At 44.6% G+C, this 26222-nt stretch overlaps 1 pseudogene; it reads left to right on the forward strand.

Annotated features, from left to right (window-relative positions):
* Nucleotides 1–26222, forward strand: part of LOC147733467 (uncharacterized) — a 71405-nt pseudogene that overhangs the window by 25573 nt on the left and 19610 nt on the right.

The raw sequence follows: 26222 nt of genomic DNA on the forward strand, positions 1-26222 counted from the left end.
ATGTGTTATGTACCTAGAAAATGGACATTTGAGAGGGGATTGCTGCTGAATCCGATTATATCAAACATATGAAGCTTTTGATCGTGGGGTTCTCTGAGTTGAATAAAGAAAGTTCCTATGCAGGGATCATTTGGGACGCGTTTAAAGCCGGTGTGAGGAGTGAAACCTTGAGCATCAGCATTTCCAAACAGAAGCGGGAGCTGGGTAGTAGTAAGGAGCTTTATCAGAAATTAAGTAATTTGTAAGCAGAATTAATCTGAGTGGTAAAAAGCGGGAAAGACTCTGCCCTCGTTTTGAACCTGATAGCTATCACTAAGGCTAGACATTTTGCCGAGAAAACAGCAGGGAAGTCTCTGGCAAAAGAACAGAACCACAATGAGTATAGCGAGCCCATCGGGAGGTTTCTTGCAGTAAAAGCATGGCAATAGAGCATGACTGGCAGTATTAGTAAAGTAAAGAACATGCAGGGAAATATAGTCACAGATCCTTGAGAAATTAGAGAGGCCTTCAGTGGCTTTTATGCGGATCTTTATAGGGGTACACCCGACTGTGGCCCCATGCTATTAGACATCGGGATGGCATATCATTTGAATAATATTACAGACGAGGAGAGATTGCGGTTAGGAGGCGTTATACTACCTGAGGTATTACAGGCGGTTTTGTTGGCCTTACCATCTGGGAAAGCAGTTGAGGCAGACTATGCCCCCTTTGAATTTTATAAAGTATTCAATAATCAATCAATCAATCATCGCATTTATATAGCGCACTACTTACCCAGTGGGTCTCAAGGCGCTGGGGGAGGGGGGTCTGCTACTGCTCGAACAGCCAGGTCTTGAGTTGCTTCCTGAAGGCGAGGTGGTCCTGGGTCAGGCGGAGGTGGGTGGGGAGGGAGTTCCATGTCTTGGCGGCGAGGTAGGAGAAGGACCGTCCCCCTGTGGTGGCTCTATGGATGCGGGGGACGGCGGCGAGGGCGTGGCTGGTCGATCGAAGCTGGCGTTTGGGAGCGTAGAAGTTGAGGCGGCTGTTGAGGTATCCTGTAGTAATTTCAACAGTGGTTCTTTCGGGTATCTAACCAATTGCTTTGAATCATATGCATACCTTCAGCATTCAAAAATATGCTACATTAGTCATCTTTGAGGTGCAAAACCAAACACAAAAAGAAGGGTCAGAGTATATTTTAATTAAACAGTTATTTTTTCTTTTTCTTTTTAGTTGTCAACTGACACCTTCCGTAAGAACATAAAAAGCAATTTTTTACTTTTTCACAAAATACAAAATGCGGCGCAACAATTCAAATCAGTGTGAGAAGTGACTGAGTGTGAAATATCGTGACATTGTGACATATATACGTGAAGGTCTATATACAAGTGAATAAGTGATTATGAGGAAGGGGGAGAGGTTTATAAAAGGCCAGTTTCTATCTCGTTAATACTCGGGACCAACACGCTATTTCAATTAGCCATGATGCGTTGGACTCGGTAAATTGGTCCTTTGATGGTTATGTCGACGTTTCGACCCTGTGGACCCCTTATTTGTGGGTCACTGGCGGGTCTTCTTCAGGACGGGAAATGGGAAAAGATTATTGCGCCGGGTCTTCACCGAGCAGACATCCTTATATTCTACTTTATGCAGGTGTCTTCATCAATCTTGAATCTATTCTGTGTATCATGTGGCCATATTCAAAGATATTCCTAATTGTGGGGTGACTGTTCTCTCTGAACAACACGATCGTTGTGCATCACTCTCAACGATCAATTGTATATGTGGGTATACATATTGCTGTCTTCCATCAATTATGCCCTCTCACATTCAATGTGGAAATTTTTTGATACGTGGTCTCCTTCGTCAAACTGGAATCCTGGAATCATCCGCTCGGCTAAGCGGTGCCGACTAGCCGAGCGGATGATTCCAGGATTCCAGTTTGACGAAGGAGACCACGTATCAAAAAATTTCCACATTGAATGTGAGAGGGCATAATTGATGGAAGACAGCAATATGTATACCCACATATACAATTGATCGTTGAGAGTGATGCACAACGATCGTGTTGTTCAGAGAGAACAGTCACCCCACAATTAGGAATATCTTTGAATATGGCCACATGATACACAGAATAGATTCAAGATTGATGAAGACACCTGCATAAAGTAGAATATAAGGATGTCTGCTCGGTGAAGACCCGGCGCAATAATCTTTTCCCATTTCCCGTCCTGAAGAAGACCCGCCAGTGACCCACAAATAAGGGGTCCACAGGGTCGAAACGTCGACATAACCATCAAAGGACCAATTTACCGAGTCCAACGCATCATGGCTAATTGAAATAGCGTGTTGGTCCCGAGTATTAACGAGATAGAAACTGGCCTTTTATAAACCTCTCCCCCTTCCTCATAATCACTTATTCACTTGTATATAGACCTTCACGTATGTATGTCACAATGTCACGATATTTCACACTCAGTCACTCCTCACACTGATTTGAATTGTTGCGCCGCATTTTGTATTTTGTGAAAAAGTAAAAAATTGCTTTTTATGTTCTTACGGAAGGTGTCAGTTGACAACTAAAAAGAAAAAGAAAAAATAACTGTTTAATTAAAATATACTCTGACCCTTCTTTTTGTGTTTGGTTTTGCACCTCAAAGATGACTAATGTAGCATATTTTTGAATGCTGAAGGTATGCATATGATTCAAAGCAATTGGTTAGATACCCGAAAGAACCACTGTTGAAATTACTACTGTATTGCCCAGGTTCTCAGGGATACTGGGTTACCCCGTAAGAATTAATCTTGTTGAGGTATCCTGGGCCTTGGCTGTGTAGGGCTTTGTGTGCGTGGGTGAGGAGACGGAAGGTGATTCTCTTGTTGACCGGGAGCCAGTGCAGGTCTCTCAGGTGTCCGGAGATGTGGCTGCGGCGGGGAATGTCCAGGATGAGTCGTGCTGAGGCGTTCTGGATCCGCTGGAGTCTCTTCTGGAGTTTGGCGGTGGTTCCGGCGTAGAGGGTGTTGCCGTAGTCCAGACGGCTGGTGACGAGGGCCTGGGTGACTGTCTTCCTGGTCTCGGTGGGGATCCACCGGAAGATCTTACGTAGCATGCGCAGGATGTTGAAGCATGACGAGGAGACGGCGTTGACTTGTCTGGTCATGGAGAGGGAGGAGTCCAGGATGAAGCCCAGGTTGCGTGCGTGGTCTGTTGGTTTGGGTGCGCTGCCTAGGGCGGGAGGCCACCAGGAATCGTCCCAAGCGGCGGGAGAGGATCCCAGGATGAGGACTTCCGTCTTATCTGATTTCAGTTTCAGGCGGCTGTTCTTCATCCATTCGGCTACCTCTTTCATCCCTTCGTGAAGGTTGGCTCTGGCCGTGGCGGGGTCGTTGGTAAGGGAGAGGATCAGATGTGTGTCGTCGGCGTAGGAGATGATGTTGAGGTTGTGCTGGCGTGCAATGTCTGCGAGGGGGCTCATGTAGATGTTGAATAGGGTTGGACTGAGCGAGGAGCCTTGAGGGACGCCGCAGATGACTTCGGTGGCTTCAGATCTGAACGGAGGGAGGCGGACTCTCTGTGTCCTTCCGGCGAGGAAGGAGATGATCCACTCCAGTGCCTTCTCCTGGACTCCGACGTTGCTGAGGCGTTGTACTAGGGTACGATGGCAGACAGTGTCGAAGGCCGCGGAGAGGTCGAGGAGGATGAGGGCCACTGTTTCTCCGTTGTCGAGCAGCGCTCGGATGTCATCGGTGACTGCGATCAGGGCGGTCTCGGTGCTGTGGTTGGCCCGGAAGCCAGACTGCGAGGGGTCGAGGGATCCGTTTGTGTCGAGGAAGGCGGCCAGCTGCTTGTTGACGGTCTTCTCGATGACTTTTGCAGGAAACGGGAGCAGCGAGATGGGGCGGTAGTTTTTGAGGTTGGTGGGGTCAGCCGATGGCTTCTTGAGTAGAGCGCTGAGTTCGGCATGCTTCCAGCTCTCCGGGAAGGAAGCGGTGTCGAAGGATGTGTTGATGATGTCCCGCAGGTGGGGTGCGATGACAGCGTCGGCCTTGTTGAAGACGTGGTGAGGGCAGGGGTCGGTTGGAGATCCGGAGTGGATGGAGTTCATCGTGCGGACGGTGTCTTCGGTGCTGATCGGAGTCCAGGGGCGGAGGGTGGTGGTGGGGGGCGGTGGTTCGGTCGCGGTGTTCGTCGGTTGAGTGCTGAAGCTGTTGTGTATGTCCGCGATCTTGTTGTGGAAGTAGGAGGCGAGGGAGTTGCATAGGTCTTGCGAAGGGGTGATGTCGTTGTTTCCGGCGTTGGGGTTGGAGAGATCTTTGACGATGTTGAAGAGTTCTTTGCTGTTGTGTGCGTTGTTGTCCAGTCGTTCCTTGAATGCAGTTTTCTTGGTGGCGCGGATGAGTTGGTGGTGTTTTCGGGTGGCGAGCTTGAGGGCAGTCATGTTGTCCGGTGTTGGGTCTCTGCGCCAGGTTCTCTCGAGGGCTCGGCAGTTCTTCTTGGAGCTCTTGAGTTCGTCGGTGAACCATGGGGCTTTCTTGCTACCGGGTCTGCTGGGCGGGGTCCTCAGGGGGGCGAGCTCGTCTGTGCAGTCGCTGATCCACTTCGTGAGGTTGGTGGCCGCCTGGCTAGGGTTCGTTGTGCTGGTGGGAGGGTTCATGCTCAGGGGGGACGCGAGCTGGTCGGCTGTGATCTTGTTCCAGTTCCTGCGTGCAGCCTGTTGCTGGTGGTGGTGGATCGTGGTCCTTGCGAAGCTGAAGTGGACGCAGCTGTGGTCCGTCCAGTGGAGTCCGGTGGCGTGGCTGAAGGCGATGTCCTTGCTGGATGAGAAGACGGGGTCGAGTGTGTGTCCGGCGTAGTGGGTGGGGGTGGTCACCAGTTGCTTGAGTCCCAGGTTGGCGAGGTTGTCCAGCAGGGTGGTGGTGTTGCGGTCGTTGTTGTTCTCCATGTGGAAGTTGAGGTCCCCGAGGAGGATGTAGTCAGCGGAGCAGAGGGCGTGCGGGCTGATGAAGTTGGCGATGTCTACGCTGAATTGTGTGCGTTGTCCCGGGGGTCTGTAGATGAGGGTGCCTCTGAGGGTGGTCTTGGGGTTGATGTGGACCTGAAAGTGCAGGTGCTCGGCGGTTGCGAGGGTGTCGTCGGTGTTGGTCGTGATGCGGATGGTGTTCCTGTGGACGATGGCGATGCCTCCTCCGGTGTGGTTGATGCGGTCCCTCCTGATGATCTTGTAGCCGTCTGGGATGGCGATGGCTATGTCGGGCGCTGAAGAGGCGTTCATCCAGGTTTCCGTGAGGAAGGCGACGTCTGGTGATGTTGTGTCGAGCAGGTTCCAGAGCTCGACGGCGTGTCTGTGGACGGAGCGGGTGTTGAGCAGGATGCACTTCAGGTGGTTGCTGCTGTTGCTCGTCGCGGTCTTGAGCACTGCTGGAGTGGTGCAGGTCCGGATGCAGGTGAACTTGCAGGCGTTGCAGCAGAAGGGTCCGTGGGTGCGTCTCGGGTTGGCTCGGTAACCTCCCGGGAGTCGGCCGGCGTTGAGGGCGTTGAGTTCGGTGGTGTCGTAGGTCCGGCGGGTGGGCTGGTGATGGCGGGGGCCAGGGGTCCTGGCACTCGGCGCGGTCCAGGCATGGACGGGCGCAGACGGGCTTACCTTTGGCGCACCTTCGGCGCTCAATCGGTGCTCCCGCTGCGCGTGTCTGCTGCGCGGTCGCTCTGGGGGCGTCATAAGTGAGGAGCCGGGAGGGCGGGTCAGCTGGGTGGTGGGAGCGGGCGGCCAATGGGCAGGAGGGGAGGCGGAGGTGCCAGAGGGCAGTGGCGGGAAGAAGGCGGCAAGAGCACCCCGGAGGGGGAGGGCAGCCGAAGCGTGGGAGAGGGTTACAGAAGGAAAGGGTGACTAGGCGGCGGGCAGGGGAGGCAACAGGCACACAGCAGGGGTACAGACGAAAACGGGGTAACAACAGGCGACAGGGGAACCAGGCACGCAGTGGAAGGTAGGCAGGCAGCGGCGAAAACGGAGGTAACAGGAAGAGCGCAGCCGTCAGCAGGGCAGCGTGCTGGCAGCAGCAGGCAGGAGCGGCGTAGGTGGGGCGACCTCGCCTGGGCAGGCTCGAGCGGTCACTCCAAGTACCTGCGTTGGGACTCCTTAAGTGAGGAGCCGGGAGGGCGGGTCAGCTGGGTGGCGGGAGCGGGGCGGCCAATGGGCAGGAGGGGGGGCGGAGGCGCCAGAGGGCAGTGGCGGGAAGAAGGCGGCAAGAGCACCCCGGAGGGGGAGGGCAGCCGAGGCGGGGGAGAGGGTTACAGAAGGAAAGGGTGACCAGGCGGCGGGCAGGGGAGGCAACAGGCACACAGCAGGGGTACAGAAGAAAACGGGGTAACAACAGGCGACAGGGGAACCAGGCACGCAGTGGAAGGCAGGCAGGCAGCGGCGAAAACGGAGGTAACAGGAAGAGCGCAGCCGTCAGCAGGGCAGCGTGCTGGCAGCAGCAGGCAGGAGCGGCGTAGGTGGGGCGACCTCGCCTGGGCAGGCTCGAGCGGTCACTCCAAGTACCTGCGTTGGGACTCCTTAAGTGAGGAGCCGGGAGGGCGGGTCAGCTGGGTGGCAGGAGCGGGGCGGCCAATGGGCAGGAGGGGGGGCGGAGGCGCCAGAGGGCAGTGGCGGGAAGAAGGCGGCAAGAGCACCCCGGAGGGGGAGGGCAGCCGAAGCGGGGGAGAGGGTTACAGAAGGAAAGGGTGACCAGGCGGCGGGCAGGGGAGGCAACAGGCACACAGCAGGGGTACAGAAGAAAACGGGGTAACAACAGGCGACAGGGGAACCAGGCACGCAGTGGAAGGCAGGCAGGCAGGCAGCGGCAAAAACAGAGATAACAGGAAGAGCGCAGCCGTCAGCAGGGCAGCGTGCTGGCAGCAGCAGGCAGGAGCGGCGTAGGTGGGGCGACCTCGCCTGGGCAGGCTCGAGCGGTCACTCCAGAAATATATCAGGAACTGCTGTGCCTGGTTAATGACGTTAAAACTAGAATTCCTCCCCCCGGGTCTTGGGGCATTGCTAATATAAATATATATTTTTTAAAAGGTAAGGACCCCACAGTCATGGGATCATATAGACCAATCACATTACTTAACAGCGATATGAAGCTATATTCAAAAACGTTTGCAACTGATTAGCGGGCGTTATATACCAATTGGTGTCAGAACGGCAGCATCACGTTCAGAGGGTCATTTCTTTATTTGATGCAACTGAAGTCCTGGCCAAACCTATGGGGGTGGCCTTACTGGATGCTGCAAAAGCCTTCGACTGGGTGTTGTGGGCCTTTCTGTGGAAAGTTCTGGAAGCAAACAGCTTGGGGGGAAGATTTAATTGTGGCAATTCGCACAATGTATAACAAGCCGATAGCCTGCTCACAAATAATGGGACACGACTCGTACCCCTTCACAATAGATAGAGACAGGGCTGTCCTATCTCTCCTTTGTTATTTGCGTTATTCATTGACCCTTCAACGGATATTGTGCTGGTCAGCTTACAGGGCTGGGATACGAAAACCCTAGCCTACGCCGATGATTTTGCAATAATTACCAGCAATTCGGATAGAGCTCTGCAGGCTGTTGAGGAGATAGTGGAAGACTTCGGGACCAGTTCTGGGTTTTTGCTCAATAGGGCTAAAACCCAAGTACTGATTAATAGCGGTACACTCGCCACAGATAGAAGAATTACAAATGAGGTGAAATACTTTTAGTAATATGTATTACTGCTAAGGTGGAGCGTATAATAGATCTAAACCTAGTGCCCATCCTTGAGAAATACCAAAAGGATTTTATGCAGTGGGATAATTTGAAACTTTCTATAATGGGGAGATGTAACTTAGTCAAAATGATTTTCCTTCCTAAACTGTATATGTTTTCGCACTGTTCCCCAGGAGTTCAATAACGAATGGTTTAAAAAAAATTGATAGATTAGTGGTAAGTTTTATTTGGGCGTATTGTAAAACTAGGAGAGCCTACATCTTCATGTCTTTGCCTAGAGAAAGGGGGGTGAGCGCCCCCCAATTTCAGATTATGCTATTTATCTGCTGCTTTGCAGTGTTATAATATATTATTTAACTGTCAGGTAATAGAAGTTCGAGCAACTGTTTATGTACCCTCCAAATATGAGCTTCTGATTGGTGATGCAGAACATGGGTGCTTACTGTCGTTTTTTTAACCAAGCTATTTCAAGCAAACCTTTCGAAATTGGGCGATGGCCCGAAAGAAATTGGGGGTAGGTAGGTATAGCAGATATACGCCCCTGCTTCGGAATGAACAACTGCCCAGCATATTTCATGACAGCTGTTTTATAAGGTAAGGAAGTAGTGGGCATGGCAGGATAGGAGATCTACTTGTTGGAAACCTGTTTGCTCCCTTTGAGGTGGTCTGCAGGAGGTTTAATGCTGGGCCACGGGATTTTTTAAATATCTGCAGATTCACGATTTTTCCATGAGTAAGATAGTCGGCTTTGACCGAATACCATTGTTGAAAATATTGGTGAATAACACTACCCCTTCCATCTCACAGTTTTATGGCTGTTTGCTGGAAAGGGTTCCAGAATGGGAAATGGTGGGATTCGCTTGATATGGCCGACTCTGGGTTTTTGAGATCGCTGGAGGTGAGAGTGGCAATCATGTGCACCTCGAATCTACAGTCACAACACTATAAGACGCTGTTTGACCTGTATATAACCCCAGCAAACATTGCAAAATGAGGTGACGTGACTGGGACCCGATGCCCTAGATGCCAGGCACTGAAGGCAGATCTGAGTCACATATGTTATTCCTACCTCAGTTTACAATCACTTCAATTGGAAATTGTAAGCTTTTTAGGGGAGTTTTTAAAATGTAATATCTCCCCATCGCCACAACTTATGGTATTGGGGGTGGACAAGGCAGCTGCAGCCCCAGGAGTGGAAATTATTTTTATTGCAATTACAGTTTTAAGGCTGTCTATCACTTCATCATGGTTAGACCCTTTACCTCCAACTTTTCAGCAATGAAATGGTCGCGTTTTGCATGTAAAAATATGCACATCAAGGCAAACGGGCTAAAAGGATGGGGAGTAGGATTTGGGGTTTTAACGACATGGCTGGAACAGGTTTATTAGGAAATATAGTTTAGATCAATTTATACGCTGACTCTGTTCACAATTTGGAATGTATTATGAATTCGTGCTGCTACTCTATTTATTAAATGTTATTTCGTTTGGCTAACTTAATGGATTTTTATGTAAGTACACTTGCTGGTATTGTAGTTATATATGTGTGGAAAAAAATAATTAAGATCGGGCTTAGTGATTTTTGGGAAGTTGGTGATACATCGCCAGTCCAAAATAGATGCATTCTTAAAGAAAGTTACAAGTAGTACAAGCTGGGCCAGATATTATCAGATTCCACCACCGGTCCTATAACTGAACGTTTCCTACAAGTTAAAGTATCATATAGTTTAGAAGAATATCTTGATGGAAACAAACCCGCGATGGACCAGAAGTTGTATTTGCAGCTAAGGCATGGGACCTTACCAATCACCTCTTATACCAATAAATGGTTGCAGGTATATTTCCCAGCAGGATGCTCTTGGCCCACATGTGGGGTACATCTGGAAACCCTGGGGGATGTGTTCTTCATTTACCCCACATACCTTTTATCCAGGAAAAGGTGACTTATTCCGATATGCCGGAGTCTGGGTAATTGTTTTCGGTGTATCCCATTTCTAATGTCAATGTGGAGACTAAGGTCACGGGTAGTACAAGATAGGATAAATCTAGCTTCCTATATATACGTAATTTAGATTTTTATGTTGGTGTTTTTAATAATTTAGAAAATAGAAAAGGTAGCTGCTGAGTCTAGGTTATCTCAGGCACCTAGTCAATGATTCACAGTGAATATGTTAAAAAAATGTAATGAATTAATTATTTATTTATTTCTATATGACGGAAAAAACTAAAAAATAATATCAGGTATCAATTGCTGATGGTGAAGTAGATATGTGCCACCTGGCGGTCCCTATGGAGCATAACTATCAAGAGGGCACAATGACATGTTTTATCGATAGTCAGTGCCAAGTAGAGTCCTAGCTAGGAGTGCCTATTATGTATTTTTAGCAACCGTGCCTCCATTTGCTAAACATTTATCTTTTTCTTTTATTTTCAGAGGTATATCAGCTGCCACGTTTCACTCAACAAAAAGCATAGACCTTCTTCACCCTCTTTTTCGGGGCCATCATTGTGATGCACTTGATAGTTATCCTTTATTTTACATCATGCCCTGTGCCTAGCATCATCGAAGCACACTACATACATCTAAAGTCTACCACAAGTGTACTGGTCGGAATAAAATACAAACACCTTTTAAGAACCTAATATTGCTACAGTTTCATTGTGAATACCATACCGAATCAAAAACGAGGCAGGTTTTAATTCAGCAAGGACATTAAGACTTGTCATACATGCTAAAGTATCTCACGTGCTTCCCATGTCCAAGAGTGTAAAATCTTAACAATCACTGGACCCATACAGGGTGAACTTGGGAAATTCACAGAAGGCAGTGGCATCAGATATCAGTCGACCAACCGCCACATCTGCACTTGCAGTGAGCAGAAACATATAAAATAAGAAGAAAATGAGCAGTTCTGCGTCTCAAAATGGCCGTGTCCCTGCTGATTGGGGACATTTTGGATTCATAGAGCTGTCCGAGCAAGGCGCTGCTAGTACCAGAAGAATTCCTAGGGCAGGTGTGAGAAGGTGAAAGCAGTGCTTAATGGCACAACAGCCTTCCCGGCATACAGAGGAATGAAATCCAACAAATATGGCCATTCTGTATAAACCGCCAACAAAATGCAGCGCCTCGCGCCTCTCTCAGACTTGGCCCCCTGCCTGGGTAGGGTCACCTCTCTAATGTCCTCCCTGCAGCTTGCTTGTTGTTTTGTATGCGGTTTATTTACTCACTTGGAAAGAGAAGCAATACAATTTCCAGGGAAATGAAACACACTTATCAGATTTTTCAGCTTCAGGTTTCATATCGGACAAGTAAAAATGAAAGTAATTCTAACCGGATTGGAAATAGCTGTAAACCAATATATAGCAGCTGTGAGGAGATTAGGCCTCGCTGGATTTCTTCATATGCGGTTGCCGTTTTTGTTCAATTTACTCATAGGAAAAATATGTATCTGGCGATCAGACACACCAGCCTGCAGAACTACTGGCAAATGTGCAGACCTGTCGTCTGGTACCATTACTTTAACTCTTCCTATCAGAATAGTACCCGTTTAAGAACATGTTGCTCAATTTGAATAAATGTAGAGATACATTAACATCATTTATATTTTAAAAGAAAAAACTAATTAGCTTCAGAAAAAAATAGGAAAATGTTTTCCAAGAGCCAAAATTTCAGCATCCCCCTGTTTATATCATCTCAACCAGATTCCGCAGGGACATGTGTTTCCTTCAAGCAATGAAATAGAGTCTGCTATAGTCTCTGCGCCTATTCTCCACTGTCGCTTCTGGGGTTCGACTACCATTGTCAGATTCTGTAGAAGCCTCCATTCTGCCATCAATGTCCACTGAAAAGTAGGGCGATTTTTTAATAAAAGAACAGCCAAGTTATTTCTGCCTTTCAGCCTTGCCTTATGTAAAAAATCTGAAAGCATCCTGTGTCGAGAAACACTACCAATTTCTTTCCAGAGCGATGCCCTTCAGGGCTGTTTTTCTTTGCACAACAAAATGGAGTCTTGAAATTTAGTCTAAAAATTACCAAGAGACGGTAGATAAGCTAAACAAAGATGCATAACCATAAACCAGCCCTATCCTTTGAACTCCTGGTAATATGATTCAAGTGTATTCACTGGTTATCAGTGGACCTACGGATCCGCTTCCATGATCTCTCCATAATGCAGTGGACGGGCTTTAATGAAGGCCCTCGCTACTCACAACTTTGCATTAGCAGACGTGGGTCACAAAACATGTTTTCCATGCAAGACATAACTACAGCCCTTACGGCTGAAAGGAATTACACCAAATTTGCCAGAGAGCTAGATCTTGGTGCAGAAAGAGGGTTTTTTCTAGTTTAGTGTAAATCTGTTCAGTAGTTTTGGAGTTATTAAAGAAAAAATATTTATGTCTATCTTGAGAGGCAGATACACTGTGGCTCCACTGCAGTGGATCCCCAGATCCATGTGCAACAGCAATGTCTTGGCTGGCCGCTACCTGAGAGAAAAGTTCTGGTTGCCATTTTGTGAATTGGGGCACAGTTCCCGGGGGGAAATAAAGTGTAAATAGGATACAAGGGGTCAGGATAGCGGTATCCTGACCCAATGTGACTGATTTAGGGGTCTGTGAGGAACATCCCATGGGCAAGAAATTGTTCAAAAATGTTTTATTTTTGGTGCGTGAGGAGCCGCAGATCCATTGCGGTGCTCAGTATGACCCCCATGTGAATCCACAGCAGATCTGCAGATCCAGACCCAAAACACACATACTCCCACTCACAGACCCACTCATCCTCTCTCACACAACTACTCACATACCCAGTCACACATCCATACAATCACTCACATACCCACTCTCATACCCATACAGTCACTGATACATCCACCAGAGACACAAAGAACCACTCAAACACCTACTCACAGGCCCAAATAGGCACTCACAAACCCACACACAACTCACACATCCAATTACACACCCACACAACCATTCACACACCCATTCACCCACCCATGCAGCCACTCACAGACCCACTCAGAGACCAAGAAAAACACTCAAACACACATACAGCCACTCACATACCAAGTCAAAGACCCAGAAACCACTTACATGTCCATTTACACACTCATACAGCCACTCACACACCCACTTATAGACCCAGAGAACCACTCACACAGGCACTCACACTCACACACCCATGTACACACTTATACAGCCAGTCAAACATCTACTAACAGACCCACACTGCCATGTACACACCCACTCACACACCGACCACATGCTCACACACACACACTTAACTCAAACACCCACTCACACACTCACTCAGAGACCCACACAGCCACTCACACACCCATATAGCCACTCACACACCCAGAGAACCAGAAACTACTCACACACCCAATTACACACTCAGACAGTCACTCATACACCCACTTACAGACCCAGGGAACCACTCTTACATCCACTCAGAGACCCACACATTCATTCACACACTCAGAAACCCATACAGCCACTCACATACCCAGTCAGAGACCAAGAAACTAGTCGCACAGCCATTTACACACTCGTACAGCCACTCTACACCCACTTAAAGACTCAGAGAACCACTCAAACTCCAACTCACAGACCCACACAGCCACTTATACACCAAGTAACACACCCAATACATGCTCACATGCACCCTTACACACCTACACAACCAATCACATACCCACTCACCGGCCCTTACAGCCAGTTACACACCCATTCAGAGACCCAGAAACCCTCTTGCACACCAATACATCTGCTCACACACCAACTAACAGATGCAGAGAACAACTCACATATCCAGTCACATACCTACACAGGGTGCTTGCCAAAGGGCCTGGCAGCAGGCGTGGCAACAGGCCAGGCACTGTGGCCAATCTCCTACAATGCACGGCCAAAAGCTGTGTGCAGACTGTGGTTGGTTGCATGTGGGGTTTGGCCACAGGACCCCCAACTAGGCATTTCCAAAGGCCATGTACAGAGTGGGGTTGTCTGCATGCAGGGGGATTCCCACAGGCCAAGCCGTGCACGGCAGAGGTTGCATTAACATATGGTAAATAAATATTACTTTACGTTTAAAAACACTAGAAATTCACTGAAAAAAACAGATGTTAGAGGGACGTTATGGTTAGGGTCAGATTTTACAAACATAAAACCATAGAAATACAGCAGTTGTAATTATAGTTTTGTCAAGAATCTGTAACTTGTGCCCTAAGGTAACTATAACTTGCGCCTTTGCAGGCACTGCTAATTACCCCACATGATACATCAGTCATGACATCTACTATGACATCATTAATAATATCACTACAACACTTGCAATGGAATTAAAATTATTACATGGGAGGCGAGAGTTATAGTTCCTTTACGGCACACACAGATATATATATATATATATAAATATAAATATAAATATATATATATAGAGCAACTTCTATTTTTTTAACAAACAACTTTGCAAACAAATACAAGGTACAGCAATGGGCATCTGCTTTGCCCCCAGCTATGCAAATTTGCATATGGGCTGGTGAGAGGAGCATGTGCTCGTGACTAAGTTTGTTACAGAATGGACAGAAAATATAGTCCTCTGTGCCTATTACATAGGAGATCTTTTTGTTACATGGAAGGGTCCTTTGGATGGTGCCAGGGAATTTGCCAGTCACATAAACTCCAATGACCTTAACCTATCTTTCACACGTAAGATCAGCAATAGTGAAGTTGAGTTCCTAGATCTTAAGGTATTTGTGCAAGACAACAAGATCCATATCAAAAAATTTAGAAAGGAGACTGCGGGAAATTCAATTCTCCATGCCAAGAGTTTTCACCCATTAAAATTAAGGCAAAGTATTCCCTATGTCGAAAATCTCCGCATGAAGCGCAATTGCAGTGATAAGCAATCCTTGGACCAGGTACAAGAAAAATTAGATCAGAGATTCCGAGCCAGAGGCTGCAAACAGTCCGTATTGGACTGCTCTAAAGAAAAGGTAAAGACAAAACCTAGGGAAACATTGTTGTTTGGAGAAAAGAGCAGTGTGGTCAGCAGTCATAGGGAAGTAAGGATGATCAAAGGATTTAGCCTGTACCACCAGAAAGTTAGAAACATCTTACCGTCACATTGGAATTTAAAACGTACTGCTCCAATCATTGGGCAATCTGTGTCTAAGTACCTACCCCTTTCTTACAGGCAGGTCAAATCCATGCGAGGAGAACTGTGTGTCAGACATATGGTCTGAGATATGGCTCACTACAAATGCAGGGTTCAGAAAATGTCAAAGATGCTAGGCTTGCACATTAGGCCAGAATATGAGTGAGTTTTCCAGTCCACTGTACAATACCCCATTTAAGATCCATCACTCTTATAACACTTTTATGACTTTGTGATGTATATTTTACAGTGTTCATGCCCCAAGATGTATATTGGCAGTACCATACACATGGTCCACGTAAGGATTTTACAGCACTTACGTGCGATAGTCAGGGTGGACAAAACCTACCCAGTACCTCGCAATATACATGAACAACATGGGGAAAAGTCAATGAACTGGTCTATTGTGTCATAAATTCGGTTCTGAGTAGTTTGAGAGGTGGCAACAGAGAACAAAAACTCCGTAGATTGGAGTCGCAGTATATTATAATGTTGAACAGCAAAATACCAAATGGTCTCAATTCGGACGAGGAATTATATATACGCCTGTAATCAGGCATGATAAGGCTTCTATAAAACAGTCCCCATTCTTATTTAGCCTAGAATAAGTCCTATATGTTGTTATTACAGAGGTGTTGATTTGCGGTTTTCATGTTGTTAATACACATAATTAGGTATCACAACCAACACCGTTTTTCCTTGATTTATTTTTTTGAGTTTATTATTTTTCTAATATGTCACCCATGAGAGCACACAATTTCAGCCAAGTTGTTATCTCATCTAGAATAAATGACCTGGACACTTGTCTAGATCAAAGTCTTAGGTAGTCCTTGAGTTCTGTAAATGTCTTTTGCCCAATGGAGCTTATGGAAACAATGAATGTTGATGAAAATTAAAAAATGTAATGATTTCTCATGTCCTAGGCAATTGTCAGAACTGATGTGAGGCAGAGTATTATATATTTATTTATTTTGTAAATTGGCCTTAAACGGACTACAGAGTTCATATGAATTTGAGAAATGAATTTGTTTTGTATTTGGAGATTTATGAATTTTCACCCAGCCAGTCCCAGTAAGCATCTTAGAATTTGGAGGCCACATGATGTGCACTGTATCTTGAATGTTGTAATTCATGGAACCATGCCTCCCATAACGGCGGATGGCTGCCCATTTAACAAGAGCATTTTAACAAGAGCAAGAGCATAGAGGTTTATGTTAAAAAATGTTAGGCATGTCAGGCATTTTAATACAGCACTCACACGTTATCATGTATTCAATTTCAATTTATTTTATTTTACAATGTTTGCCCTTGAAAGTATTTTTTTAGTTCCTACACTGAGTTGTATTGACCGTGAAGGTATTTAAATGAAAAGATAATGGTGGCCGCACTATGTGATGAAGGTGGAAGTCATCCCCGAAATGCGTCGTCCTGTGTTGGTTCTGCCGTGAATCAATAAATATACTTCATGATCCCTTGATCCCATGATGCTGGTGCCTGCTTTCAGAGAAGAGAAGGAGAGTGGCAGGAATGTATATTATGTATATATATATATGTATATATATATATATATATATATATATATATATATATATATATATATATATTGGCATTCCTGCCACTCTCCTTCTCTTCTCTGAAAGCAGGCACCGGCACCATGGGATGATGAAGTATGGTGGTCGCCAGTAGATAGTTATAGTTAGGACTAATTTTCCATAGGAAATCCGCAACATGCAATAACTTTGGCGCCGGTTGATGAATCTTCGCGAAATTTTAAAAACTTACGGCCAGCTTAGCTTCGGTCTGCTCCTGTCCTGAACGTTTGGGGGTGATTCGTCAAGCGGGGGCCAAGAAAAAAATGGGGTCCCAGAACACCTTTTCCCCATGTTATTTCCTATAGGAAATTTTAGACACGGCTACAGCCCGAACTAGTGAACGGAATTACACTAAATTTTGAAAAAAGGTAGACCTTGGTTCAAAAAACCCTCTTTTTTTAAATGGTGTAAATCGGTTCAGTAGTTCCTAAAAAATTTAAAAAATAGTGGTGAAAAAATAATTTTCCCATTGGAAACTTTAGACACTGTTATAGGAAAAACTGCTGAACGGAATTACACCAAATTTGGCAAAAAGTACTGCTTGGCTCAGAAAGTGACCTTTTTTAAAATGGTGTACATCCGTTCAGTAGTTTTTGAGAAATTAAGGAATAAAGATAGTGATATCTATGGCCGCGGAGGATCCGCTCAACCTCCCGAGGCACAAGAAATCAGTGAAACTAAGGCGTAAAACGCGGAAAAGGGGCAGGGTAGAAACATCTGACCCCCTAGGCCTGCTTAGGGGTCCCACAAGGACAATCGGCAAAATCCGTGCAGGGTGCGGGATCATGCTGAAAAAAAAAAACGTAGCGAGGCCTCCTGTGCTTCGTTGCTATTTAGCCCCCGGGGGCAATAGTGTTAATTGTAATGGGGGTCCAGAGGGGCCCCCCAGCCCCGGGGACTGCCACTCCCAGGGCTTAATAAAAAATATGTGCGGGGCTCATAGCCCCCCAGCCCCGGGGACCGCCAACCCCCGGGGCTTTGAAAATAACTGGGTTGGGGGGCTCAAAGGCCGTGAGAATCCCACAATAAGATTCCTCGATTCTACCACTCACGGGCAAAGATGGGACCTCACAATTTCTGCCTCTCTGAGACTTCACTTGCATGTTGTACATGCACGAAATGTGCAAAACCACACTTACTTTTGTCTGCATTTTAACAAATAAAAGGCAAATGTCTTGCTTTGCAATATTTTTTTCTTTTCCAATGCTCAGTAGAAGACCTCAGGTTATCTATGCATTCATGACTTTATATGTGTTTTTCAACCCATTTTCAATCCTTTCTCACCCTCCCCGGTTTCCCCTGTTGAAGACATATTAGAAGGAGCAGACCGATAATAAATTTCACCCTTTATTAAGAAATGTGTGTTCATTGTTTCCTTTCTAGGCGAGGGAGGAAGCAAGGACATTTTCTTGTACAACTCCAATTCTATTTAAGGAGACCTGATATGCCTTTGCTTTCCTCATCTGCGTGGTAATGCAGCTCTGCCAATGTCTGTGCTTAAAATCAAATGTGCAGGTGTGGGGGGAAAAAAACCTGTGACGTTCATCAAGAATTTTTGGCCCACATTAATCACTTTCCCATCATATGTTCTTATTTATTAACGTCTAGCTCAAGTATTCAGCATTTCAAATGTGTTACTATAAAAAAGAGGACTAAAAGCATCAGGTCGAGAAAATGCAAAGAGAAAGCATGCGCCAGGTACACCCAGTACAGCTCTAAAATGCTATTTCATTTCAGGAATTGTTATAGCACGCACGGGCTGGACTCGGGTCACGTAAATATCTGCACAAAGCACATACCAAGGTGCATGGCATTATATAGCCTAAGCCTACAAACGCAGAGAAGATCATTGTGGAGAACAAAAAGCATTTTTATAGAGAGCTGAAGAACACAGTTTTGTCATTTAAGCCCTGCACATAGTAGCCAAAACAAATGCGCAACTTAGGGATTGAGAGTAATTGTGTCAGACTCATGTCTTAAGTGTGACTATCTCTTCAATTTTCAATACTGCTAGTGAGGTACTTGGTGATTTTCAAAGTATGGGACTTAGAAGGATGAAAGGAAGTGTTGTCCTTGCAGCGATTTGCACTTGTGAACTGCAGGGCATGCAAACTGATGTGAACAGTGAGTGATTAACTCACTGAGACATATTGTGGCCCACACTCCTACTGTGTAGACGCAGGGAGACAGCAGCACGTGGAAAGGAGATGTTTTTATACAGGTGCATAATGACATGGGCACAAGTAGAGATGTGAGGGGGCGGGAGTCAGCTAAACAAATCATTAGTGAAGGGTTGTCAGGGTCCCCCCATACTGCAAAGTGGTGAGGGCAGGAATTTTGAGGAATAAGGCTGGGTCAGTGTGTGTTAGAGGTCCAGATGCACCCAAATCTTCATGAGGGAAGGATTATAGAACAGAGCAGGCCTTTAAGTGGGGTGAAAAAACTGGAGGGTCTCTCAAAGGAGCGTGGCCAATGTAATTAAGGGCCTGGCTTAAAAACATTCACGCTAAAAAAATCTGTGCTTAGCGTAGTGTGCTGCCCGACTTGTATTTTGCTGTTTCTGTCATTGCATCTAGATATATGATACAAGTAACATCATGCCTAAAACGAGTCAGGACTATTGGCTTTGTCAATGGTTGTAAGTTGCATAAGATAAATAAGCAGCAACTATGGCTTGTTGTATTAATATTGAAAAAATTTCCACTTACAGCCCTGGTGACACCACAATGATGTTGCTGCTTCGGAGTTTGAAAAAAAGAAGAGAAATCCAGAGAGAAAATGACTCTCTTTAAAGGATTTCCCTTCCCCTACAATGCTCACCTGGCATGATGTCATGCCGTAACTTCTCCATCAGTGAGAAGTGAGCAGTGTGAGCACACGCACATGGATGTGCCTGATGTCACTGCAGTCCGGAAAAAAAACGGACTGCAGTGACAGCAGGCACAAAACAGAGCCGGATAGAGACCAGTTTCGAGGCCCCTTTTAAAAAACTGCCAGTGCTCAGACCCGGCCCACTTAAAGCCCAGGAACAGAGAACCTCTACTAGGCTAGTGCCTTCCTCACGAGCCTGCGCGGGAGTGACAGATATATATGTAAATCATATGTTTTTTTATTAAGGGAGCGTAATCAGCGTACCCATGGAGCAACTAAATGATACATTTCGTGAAGAAAATGGGTCTGATCCAAAAAGTGCCTAGAAAGATGTCAAATGTACTAAGCACAGATTTTTGCGTGCACAAATGGGTACATTTTGTCAAGATACGGATGCACCAAGTAGAGCCAATTACTCACTCAGCAGTGTTGATATAAAATTCTGTGATTTTGTAAAAAAAAAAAATGTGTTTAAGGAGAGGCGGGAAATCACCATTATTAATGTACTCAATTTCTGGATGGACACATTTGGGACATACTGTTTGCCTCCTTTTTGCCAGTCAGCAGCTATTCCTTGGCTTAGTTAATGTGGGTTATGAAGCCACCTCATGGAACACTCATTCTCAGTTGATCTCCTTTTTTGCACATGTTCATGTGGAAGGAGGCTGCTGCCCTCCACTACATGAACTCCTTAGAACAATCACGTGCCCTTTGCCCTAGAGCAATGTGCCCTTGAACACTGTTTGGGATTGCATCACAATGTGTTTTAGTTAAAACAGGCTACTTTCACAAATCTACTTTAGAGACATTGTTACTATTAACTGAATTGGATTCAAAGTTTTACATGTATTGGGAAAGGGTTGGGAGGGGGGCACTCCTGGCATGGAAGCATTGAAGGCAAGGCAGGGCATGTATCAGAGAATGTACAGAATAAAGCAGGGGTGCTTTTTCCTGTCCTTCTATATAGGCCCATATAATGTATCTTTTCTTGAATTTCGGTTATTGTTTCTGTCTCACTCAAGAATTCTATATTTGAACAGCTTGCAATTATCATTTTATGTTGGACACTGCACACTACAGCCTTAAATGAAGGAGTTTATGAAGGGGGACACCTGCTCAAATAGGTGTCCCAGAACTAATGCAGCCTCCTGTGCTTGACAGAAATTATGTGAGCTTGGGCAGATCACCTTGGCTCCCTAGACCTCTCTTTCCTTATCTTTCAACAGTGGGATTCACAGAAGAACTTAAATATTATAAATTGCTCCATTTTGAATCAGTTGTGTTTTTATAGACAGGTTTTCTTGCCTAGTCCCACTGCCCGAAGCACCCCTTCTCTCTTGCACTCAACACTAGGGAATGTCCAGTCAGTGGCAATGTGCTTAACAGGCCACCACAAAACATTATTATTATCATAATAATCACTATTTCCAGTAGTAGTATCACTATTATTGATGTTAATAGTAGTTTCAGTATTACTGCTATTAATGTTAGCACTATTAGTGCTATCAGCAGTGTTACTATTTTGATTTTATTAGCAGTATTAGCATTTTGCTATTAATGTTATTGTAACTGTTGGTATTATTAATACTAGTAGCAATATTACTATTGTTGATTTTAATATTATTAGTAGTAGTTTTAGTAGTATTGCTATTGTTATTATTACTACTATTATTAGCAGTATTACTATTTTTTATTTCATTATTGGTAGTAGTTTTAGCATTACTGCAATTGATGTTATTGTTAGGATTATTATTATTATTATTATTACTAGCAGTAGTACTACTATTGTTGAATTTATTCTTAGCATTACTGCAATTAATGTTATTACTACTATTATTATTAGTAGCAGTATCACTATTTTTAATGTACTATTATTATCATTAGTAGCATTACTATGTTGGATGGTATCATTGGTAGTAGTCTTAGCATTAGTGCTATTGACGTTATTGTTAATATTGTTAGTATTATTAGTAGTAGTAGTATTACTATTGTTGATTTTAATATGATTGGTAGTAGTTTTAGAGTTACTGCTATTAATGTTATCAGTATTATTATTAGTGGTAGTATTGCTATTATTGTTGCTATCGCTAGTAGTTTTAACATTACTGATATGAAGGTTTTTTTTATTGTTCATATTAGTGTCACCGTCACCATCCCCCTCCAACGTCTGATGCTTCTTAAGAGCCACCTGCTGGGGTAGATTCTCCAGGGAGACTGAAGGGCGCTGGGAGCTGCAGTGAAGGGGAGTGCTCGGTGGAAAGCACGGGCTTCAGAGGTCTGCTGAATGAGAGATAGCGCCTTCTTTTATCCACAACAGAAAAGAGCGCGCTTACAACCATCCCTCCCGAACAGGAAAATCTCCAGAACATAAGAGCAGAAGATGAAAAGTGCAGTATTGTCGTCTTTGAACCAGGCGATTCCTTGGAGGGCCCCACCGCTCACCTTTGTGCACAGCGTGCCCTTCACTGGCATTCTCACTGACAGGGTCTCTCGGTTCCCGGGCAACCGCGTCAGAGCGTCAGGCCGCTACGCGCGCGCGTCACGGCGGCTCCTACGTATCAATAGAGCCGCCTGCTCGGTCGCCCCAGAAGACATCTTCATTGCTGCTTTCCGATTCCTCACTTTCTCACTTTCGATAATAATAATTTGAGTAAGTTTCGGAAATCGGTTTTGTGAAGACAGTATATTTACACATTGCTAGTGGCCTTAATTGTAAGCATCTGCGTCATAGCTCTCTATGTAACCGATTGTTCACAGACTCGGACCTGATAGTCAAGGTAGTCGAGCTCGATAAAAACAATACCACTAAGTTAGACCTGTTCTAATTGCACTATCAAATACCTACGTTGCCATCAGCAAGCATTGTACAATAGGTCCTCAGCAGTGGCGTCCCACTCAACATTTCAGGGGTGCTATATTTTTGGAATAGCCCCTAATATCACTACTTTTAGTCTGCTACCTAAAGTCCCATCGTTGCATACATTAATATATATGTCTGTGTGTGTATATATATATATATATATATATATATATATATATATATATATATATATATATGCATATATAGTGTGTATATGCAATATCCATTTTGTCCATCAAACTCTTAATACTGTCAATCGATCAGTTTATTATTGATATTTGAACTGCAGAAAGCGGGGTGGGAGGGGGGGGGGGGTGAAGAGATGTTTCCAAAAATCAATGTGGAAGTGAGGCGATACAGTGAATGAGAACTACAGTCTTACTTCCTAGTACACATACTTATTGGGGTCAACTAAAAAAATGCACGTAGAAGGGCAGTAAGTAATGCTAGTGGAACACTCTTTTATGTACTCTGAAGTGCCTTTGTTTTTGGGTTCAAATATGGCACAGTCCTTTCTCTTTGTGCTAATTGTATATGAATATTTCTATAATATGCCCATTTTATTCCAAATTTAAATGCTCTGAGGCCAATTAACAAAGATGTAGTAGCACGTAAAAGAGTAGGGCAGGAGTACCACCTATGCACTCCAAAAACAGCTTTTTGACTAAGTCCCTTCACATTTAATGTATTTACGTATTGGACCAGTTATGACTACGTCTGTATAAATGAGGACCCTTTCTGGAGCCGAGGGCTCATAGATACAGATTTAGCATCCGATTGAAGAGTCTCGCTTCATAATAACTACTATTAACACATTTTTATTTAACTGTACCATAAAATTACACCACGCAGTCTTTCTTCACCCATTCCTCCCTGTCCAATTTTTCACGCAACCTCAACCCTGAGCACCAGGCAATTTGTTTGGCACATTCCCTGATCTCAGAAGACCAACCCATTGTAAAACTCTTTATACGAAAGAACGGCGATTTGGGCGGCTTTATATTATTAAACACTTTGAATTCAAACATTTTGAAGTCTTCCTTTACTTTTCCCAAACATGCACTTATTTCTTCATTTATCCATTTGTGTACTTGTTTTTATAGGTGAATTCTGCAATATTTTTGCATTTGCCAGTATCAGGACATTGATTTTTCATAATTTATTTTACACATTTATGATTGCAACTATCTGTTATTGATCATTTTATTCTAGGTTTATAACTTTTTTTAAATATATTCATTACAGTGTTTAATAATGCATGGAAATGCGCATGTATCGATGTATATGTCTATCCATGGCTTCTAGCTATTTATCCATTCATGGTGGCATGCATCGTGTTTATATACCTATTTATTTATTCTGCTATTTACGCAAACGCTAATATGTGTAATTATGTTGGGGTTAGTTGCATTTATATATGTATGTTTTACCTGCGGCATTTATTTTGTGTATTAATGTATATAATAATATATTTTGTATTTCAAAGTAAGAAAAGATATCATTTTCAGCCAGGTCCCCATTTTCTTCCCTGCACTCGACCGCTAGAAGGCGCTGCAGCCCGTCTTATGAAGCTGACCGCAGCTGGACTCCGAGACATGGCTCTGCTGGTGTCAGCGCCCTGTTAATGGCTGTCAGCAAGGGGAAGAGACATTCGCGGGCGGGTAATTAAAACCAAATTGCAGGCGGGGGATGCCCGCACGTGAATGATATTGTCATTTATAATGATTTAACATGCACCTGGGTAAGGTGAGGGGGAACAGAGACCCGTTTGGTGATGCGGAAGCTGCGCCTATTTTTAAAGTTGTTATATTTTCGAGCCAAAACGTGTGGGAAAACGGAATAAAAGCAAACACGTCTTGACGGTGGTTAACATGAATGAAGCGGTAACTTCATGTACGTTAGGGCGCAAAACGTTGTTCTTCTATACAAACTTCTATACATTTCTCCATTAAAAAAAAACTCCGAGTGAAGGTGAAGAACAATAAATCTCAATTGACGCACAATGCACTCCTGCGGTTATTCGCTATTTAAAAAAAAACTACGGAAAGACTACATAAGGAAAATAAAGTGCGTTCTCCTCAGAAACAGCGTTTTTTTCTACCCAGCCAACATTGAAGAAAACTGTGTTTGATACTTTCGAAAACTTTGATTTAAAAATTCGGGAAGGCGTTAGGAATTTGATTGAGTAACTCTCGCGAGGAGCAGGCTGTGGTTACTACTTTACAAACTGTTTTTTTTAAAATAAGGCGGAGGCCAAACTGATGTCGTCCCTTCCCTCCAATTTAGTGGATAGTGTGTGTGGAGTGGGAAATGGACAAGCATTTTCCACCCCATTCCTTTGTTCGTGCAATACTTTTTGGGATTTTGCAGAGCGCCACACTTTTAAACAACTCCACTCCAGTGCTTTAAAACTGACCTGCATTAAAATAAACTCTGTGAAAAAGAATATTAAAAAACAATCTTTGTCATCATTTGTGAATAATTGTATAATAAATGCAAAGAGTCTGTCAACTAGGGGTGGGAAAATGTCCGCTCACAACCCAAAATACCTTTATAACGGGTTATTTCCTTTCGTTTTGTCGGTTTTTCATCAGAGCATTTTATGTCCTAATATCATCGGAGACAAAGCCGTGGCTTCTTTGCTTTCTGGCATTTTTTTCTTTACCTTTCAGCATGAACTAAATGGCTCAGTGGGTTGAGCGTCTACTGCCAAGACCCAGGTGCAACCTGCAGGGCACAAATTCAAATTCGGAGGACCTGGTGGCCATTTTTGCGATGTCGGTAAACCGAGTACACGTCAGTTGGCTGCAAACAACTGTCAAATACCAGTTTATTGTTGCGCACTTCATAAATGCAATGCACACTGAAGCAGTCAACATGCTGTGTTAGCACTATACCGTGAAATAGATTTTTTTTAAAACTCTGGTATTATAAACACAAAACTGTTTCTAGGAAAGGGAGATTAAGATGGCGTAAAATTAGTAGACAAACAAATGCTCAGATTTTCTTAAAACCGAAATCAATAATAGTAAAAACAAAAAAAATGTGTCTACACTTTAGAAGCCTGCAAACTTTTACAAAGACACGTGTGCTCCCACCTTGGCACAGTTTCCTTAATATGTGCCATGCCTTGTAAAATGGCCAGATTTCGCCTCACAGCTGCAGCACACTCGCTCCATTTGACTCCTGTTTCTGCTGTTCTCGGAGATGACTGTGGATGGGGCAGCCGCTGAAGGGGCGCCGTCCCCCCATTATTCAGGACGGCCAAATGTATTAAAAAATGCTAAGCGAGGAGGCATTTCTGTGAAATGAAGCAGGAGGGGAAGCATGTTAACTTTTCACCCTTCTCTGCAGCTAATGAATAAAATGCCTCGGAAAGGGCTCAGGGGTCACTGTTAATATTCTGCACCTGGAAAAAAGCTGAGAATGTGGTTTTCTGCATTTTTTTACGTGGTGCAACTGCTCATCTCGGCGTGTCAGGGATAAGCTGGACGGTTTTCTGTTTCCCAAGGAAAATGCCTCGCAGTACTGACGGGGAGTATTGTTAAGGAGGCAGCGGGGGAGCAGAACTACCTCACCTGGGGGTTCAGTAAACAGAAGGAAAAAAAAACATCCCGAGCAACCTCGAGCCCCAGGCGCGGCGCGCATGCACGTACTAAGGGGCAGATTTACAAACCTCTTGTGCCACTTTGGCGTCACTTTTAACATGGGAAAAGTGACGCAAAAGTGGCGCATGGGGCTTGTAAATCTGCCCCTAATTTTTGGGGGCGTAACGTGGATCAATATTATTTTTTTTACCCTTATCTGGTAACATCGCTTGCATGTTATTTCTGTTCGAGAAATTATTTATATATAGCTCTTTTAACGCTGCACAACACTGCTAAATAAACCGCCTGCCTTTTTCCTTCGCCCCAAACATGAGTTGCATAGTTTTGGGGGCAAAAATATTAAATTTGGCTTTGACCGCACCACAAAAAACAAAACATCATTCTCCAAAGGTACCTATTTAGACAATAAAACCGTAGACTTATG

Source organism: Lissotriton vulgaris, chromosome 2_1 (assembly GCF_964263255.1).
Source record: "Lissotriton vulgaris chromosome 2_1, aLisVul1.2, whole genome shotgun sequence".
In the NCBI taxonomy this organism is placed as follows: domain Eukaryota; kingdom Metazoa; phylum Chordata; class Amphibia; order Caudata; family Salamandridae; genus Lissotriton; species Lissotriton vulgaris.